We start from the raw sequence: 5,504 nt of genomic DNA, 5'->3' as shown, positions 1-5,504 counted from the left end.
AAGAAAGAAAGGAAGGAAGAAAGGAAGAAAGAAAGAAAGAAAGAAAAAGAAAGAAAGAAAGGAAGGAAGAAAGAAAACTCAAACTATTCAGCAATAATACAAAAATATAAGGAGGATTAGAACACTCAGCCTAGAGTCAAAAAGAATCTTCTCCCTGATTTTAAATCTGACCTCTAACACTTTCCTGATGTATAACCTGGACAAGTCATTTAACCCTATTTGACTCAGCTTCCTCATTTGTGAAGGCAATATCAAACCACTGCAGTTTGATGACCCCCAAAAAGAGTCTCCAAAAGTGGGAGACAGCTAAGATGGCTGAACAACAACTAAGAGGGGTTGAATGGGGAGACCCTAATGAAGTTAAAAAGATATCTAATGAAAATGATGAGGTTATAGGATGTGAACTTCTGCCTGGAAGAATCTGAAGGGTACCTCCCTGGGAGGTAGGCATGTACACTGCCACCTTACTGAGAGAATATAAGGAATTCCTTTGGCACTTAGTGGCAGAGACTGTCTCAAAGATGACTGCTAAATGGAAGAGAGTGAATAAGCTCTTGTTAGAAAAGCCATTCCTTCCCCATGACCTGTAACAGAAAGTAGGTCATAGTTTTCTATCCTTTTCCTCCTTAGACTTCCAGACCAGACTAGTGAAACATTATTGGTTTTTTTATGAGAAAAAGAAGAAGAAAATATTTTTCTTTCTTTCTCAGAAGTTAATGGTGACATAAAAGAAGCAGATAGTCAGCTGTAAATAAATTCCCAGGGATCTCAAATTTTCTAACCCATAAGTTTTTTGTGTCTTTTGTCTTTCTTTTTACTTTTCAGGGCACAAATCAGAGTCCTTGAAAATGGACTTTCCCTGCCCAAGCAGTCAGGACAATAGTAGAATTCCTAGAGAAGGATATGACAGAGGTAAGCATGTGGTTGCACATGGCCTGAGAGGTGAGATCTAGAAAATGGGATTTCCCAGATTTAAGAGATGCTTTATATGTTGCCCTGATTCAAAAGTTTCCAAGTTCAAAAGTTAATGCACCAGCTTCTTAGAAGGAAAAGAACGCCTTAATATCATTTTTTTCTGAGAAAAAGAGGACAGTCAATATAGTCCTTGCAGATAAAATAAAGGATTAATGTCATGGAGTGGTGCTAGGGAAAGATCTGCACTGTGCCAACCCTCCTTAGTATTGCTTTGAGTTGCTCAGACAATGAGATTTCAAGATAAAGAGAAATATTTACTCAGGACCCCCCCCCCCAAAGTGTGCTTATCTTCTAGGGTAGTGTAATGGGTTGAGCATATTGTGTATTCCTAAGTATATTCATGGACTTCTGTGAATCCTTTAAATCTTATTCATTTTCTGTATATGTAAAACCAAGGCTTTCCATACCTGATGCCCACATTATACCCAGAGTGAATGTATGGGAGTTGTTGGCTCTATTTTTTTTAGAGAAGCACCAGAAACTGAAGAGGTCATTTTAATAGAGAACAAAGCCATGATTATTCAAATCTCAAAGACTGTTTTATGTGCCAGAGCTAAGAAAGGTCTCTCAAAGAGATTTGGGGTCAGGAAGAAGCCTGGGAAGAGATCTAATTGCTATCTAAGAAGTGGTAGTTAGTGAAGGAATTCAGTGGGTTAGGAATCCCTTATGTCTGTACTATAACCTAACCAGGAAGATCCACCAGTTCCCTGACTCTCATGGGGCCTCTGCTTCTTGGGATACACCCCTTCTCTTGCTGCTCCACAGGACTAACCCTCAAGATGCGAGGGTCCTCTAATTCAGATACAGTGTATACAAAAGAAAATACAAGATCAGGTAGGCCTCCTGGAAGGAAGTGATGTGGGTGGGAGAATCAAGTCCAGAGAGACACACTGACCTGGACTTTGTATAACAGCACCCCATAATTTCCCCAAGCAATTCCAGGTGTGATGGCAGTTTAGGTGCAAGGTATCAAACACTCTAGTCACATAGTCCCCAAGACCTGAGTGAAGAATAGTGAAGCTGGGTGAGAGGCAGGATGAGATTAGAAACCAGTAATTGGTTCTAGAGAAAGTAAAAGAGTGGAAGCAATGCCAGGGAATTAAAGCCAATGATGGGGCCATCCCTAACCTGAGCTCCCATCATCCAAGATATGTATACCTATACAACAAGGTATGTTACTAGTTGAAGGCAATGGAGATCATCACTTTCTGCTTGGGAAAAGTAGGAGAGTGGGGAAGAGGTTGAGTTGGAGAATCTATGAACATTGGAGATGGAAAGGAGCCCTTTCTACACTCTACCCAAGTTGAGCCAGGTCCATTATACAAATAAGCACCCCTTACAGCAAACAGGGATGAGGGTTGGGTAATGTTTGGAGGATTATTGAGTTTCCCACTGGTTTCCACTGGTTGTCTTGGTCCCTGTCCTAGAAGGTTGGTCATCACTAGTACTCTACAGGCACTCCCCTTCTCCCCCCCCCCCAAAGTTTGGGAAAGGGAGGGTGAAGGAGAAAGGTACCCTGAGCTGGTCACATCAGCCTCCAGAGGTTAAAGCCAGACAGGTGGGGAATAAGGTCAACAATGTCTTTAATTTGGGGGCAGAAGCATGGGCTTCTTGACTGCCCCTTAGAGAGGCCCCACCTGCTCTTGTTCTGGTCCTTTATTCTTGAACCCCAGAGCCAAATAGGAACCTTGAGGAGAGCAAATCTAGCAGGGTGGACAGGGAAAGAGGTCAGTCATTTTGGCATCTTCATGGCCAACATCTGAGGCTTCTACTAGTTGAACCTGATCACCACATATCTGAGAAAGTCAAAGTCAATATTCAAAAACTGGCTGTGGATGAGATCCCAGAATGCCCAGAAAAAAGTGAGAGGCAATGCAAAGTTTTCCACTTATATGTAAAGTTTCTACAACCCTGGAGGTTACAGCGCTCCCAATTTAGTGTTACTTGCAAAGTTGCTTGTGGGTCTGCAGGTAGTGCATTCAGCCAATACAACTGAGCCTCCCAACTGGGGTGCAGGCTACAGTCTACCTCATTCATACCTGCAAATTCATTGAAGGTGTTGCTAATGTAAAAAGCTTATTAGTTGTAGCCAGCAAATTCATAGTCTATGAATTTGATATCTTTCTTTTCATCATAGATGATTTTCTTGCAAAGCAGGTCATTATGGCAAAAATACTATGAGAGAAATCCAGCTGCAAAAGATACTCCTTCAGTCATGCTATTTCCTACTTAAGGGCCTCCATACTGAATATGCTCTGGGAAAGTTTGGAGTTAAAAGAATCCTGGACAAGAGTGAAATAACTATACATTTTGGACCACAGGCCAGGTTTGGGTAGGCAGCCATTGGCAGGATGTTATGGATTTTCACTATCTCTCAGACCAGTGATGGGCAAACTACAGTCCTCAGGCCAGATGGGGACCCCTGAAATGTTCTATCTGCCCATGTGACATTATTCCTAATCTGACGAATACAATGAGTAGGACACAATACAATGAAACTTCTAAAGAATTGCCTTAGAAACAGACTGACAGATGAGCATTTCCTTTCCTTTGGCCCCCTCTTTAAAAATTTTGACCATCACTGTCCCAGACAATTAGCCTAAAGAGCCTGAATTCAAGTATATGCTCAGGTCCCAAAGTCATGCCTGGGAAAAACTCATAGCACAGGCCATTTTGGGAGGTACAATAAAGTTTGGATTGTGGTTCCTTCGTGCTGGTAGCCATTACTGTGCTCGTTTTTTCTCTGTATCATCCTGGCTTCTCAGCCATAAGTCTGAGTAAGGTAGGCAGGCGTTTCTTGGCTTTAAAGAGTCTTTCCCTGGGGCTATTTTTCCAGTCTCCCTTGAGTTTGCTGCCCCCAGCCTGGGTCTACCTGTCTCTACACTCTCACTCTGTACTCCACACTCCCCAGCCTCACGTCCCAAGTCTCACCACCTGTGATGCCCTCATGGGTAAGACTATGGGACCCTCAGACAGCCTCCAAGAATTTAGAGATTGCAGCGGTCCTCACTCTGATTCTGGCATGGTAGGTGGTGATCAGCTCATGCTTTGGTAGGTCTGGTTTTACCCCCTTATAGCATGGAAATGCCCTAAAACTGCCTTTCCTTCAAGACTGTGCCTCTTGGCAGATCCTTTTCACTTGTCTGATTTTGATTGTTGTCCTTTTGTGAGGCTTTGTATCCATGGGTTGTGAGGAGAGTATTGCCCTTCCTTCTACTCTGCCACCATCTTAGCCCAGAAGTCTACAACAGAGTTTGGGTACACAGCCTAGAGCCCACAAGAGTTGGAAGTTCCTGACCTCATTCTTTTGGTCCAAAAGCTCTGCATGCTCCCCATACACATGGGCTAACACTACATCATTCATGTCATCTTCCACAAAGCAGGTCACCAGCTTATTAGGAATTCCATCAATGAAGTTCTTAACTGGTTCAGGCATCCTCCAGTACAGGTGAGGCTCCTAGTTGAGTCAGAGGACTCTGGTAAGTCCTCTGGTAAAGTATGCAACTTTAGTCCACTTCAGTTTTGAAGTACTTGACTGCAGATATCTTTCAGGGGCCTGGCAGCTCCCAGCTACCCCTACAGATCCCCAACTGCATTGCCATGTGTACTATGGGCAAGATTTTTACCTCTTCAGGTAAAATAGGGAGTCTGGAAGATGAGGAGAAGGGTCCATTCCCAGTAGAAACTTAGATGTGAACTACTCATAAGCCTTATTTTGCTATGCCTACACTATTTTAAATCCAGAAAGGGAAGAGGAGGAAAATAACAAACGAAAAAGAGGAATGATCCCCTTTGGAGGCCTACCTTCAGGATGAGACCTGTTCCTTATGTTCCCATAATTTTTAGAGGACCTTAGTCACAAGTTATACAAGAATATGATATGATTCATCAATCTTGTCTCTCACAAATAATAAATCTGGTCATACCTTAAAAGCTTTAGCAATATCAAAAGCCTTGATTGTGGAAAACTATTGATTCTAAGTTTCTAGGAACCTGTTTTAGTAACTTTTTTTTTTCACTTTAATCTTGGTTCTTAAAAAATTGTCTTTACACATAATACATACTCAATAATGATTTGACAGCAGTTCACTTGAAAGGGACCTAGGGAACTGGAGGAATTCCATGTGAACTGGAATGACCTCCAGGAATTGATGCAGAGTGAAAGGAGTAGATCCAGAAGAACATTGTACACAGAGACTCATACACTGTGACACAATTAAACATAACAGACTTCTCTACTAGCAGCAATGTAAGGATCCAGAGCAAGGCTGAGGGACTTATGAGAAAGAAAACTAGCCACATTCAGAGGAAGAACTGTGGGAGAAGAAACATAGAGGAAAAACAACTGCTTGAATACATGTGCTGATGGGGATATTATTGGGGATGTAGACACTAAATGATAACTCTAGTCCAACTATCAATAATATGGAATTAGGTCTTGATCAGTGATACATGTAAAACTGAGAATTCTGCGTCAGCTAAGGTATGTTAGGAGGGATTGGGGGAGAGGGAAAGAACATGAAATGTGT

The 5,504-nt window shown here is 42.2% G+C and overlaps 1 pseudogene; it reads right to left on the bottom strand.

The window, feature by feature from the left end:
• Positions 1–2,746: 2,746 nt before the first annotated feature.
• LOC123256491 lies at positions 2,747–4,411 on the bottom strand (annotated as a pseudogene).
• Between the last annotated feature and the right edge of the window lie 1,093 nt (positions 4,412–5,504).

This window comes from Gracilinanus agilis, unplaced genomic scaffold (genome assembly GCF_016433145.1).
Source record: "Gracilinanus agilis isolate LMUSP501 unplaced genomic scaffold, AgileGrace unplaced_scaffold5964, whole genome shotgun sequence".
Lineage (NCBI taxonomy): Eukaryota > Metazoa > Chordata > Mammalia > Didelphimorphia > Didelphidae > Gracilinanus > Gracilinanus agilis.
The sequence above is the reverse complement of the archived record's forward strand: the minus strand, read 5'-3'. Positions and strand labels throughout refer to the sequence as shown.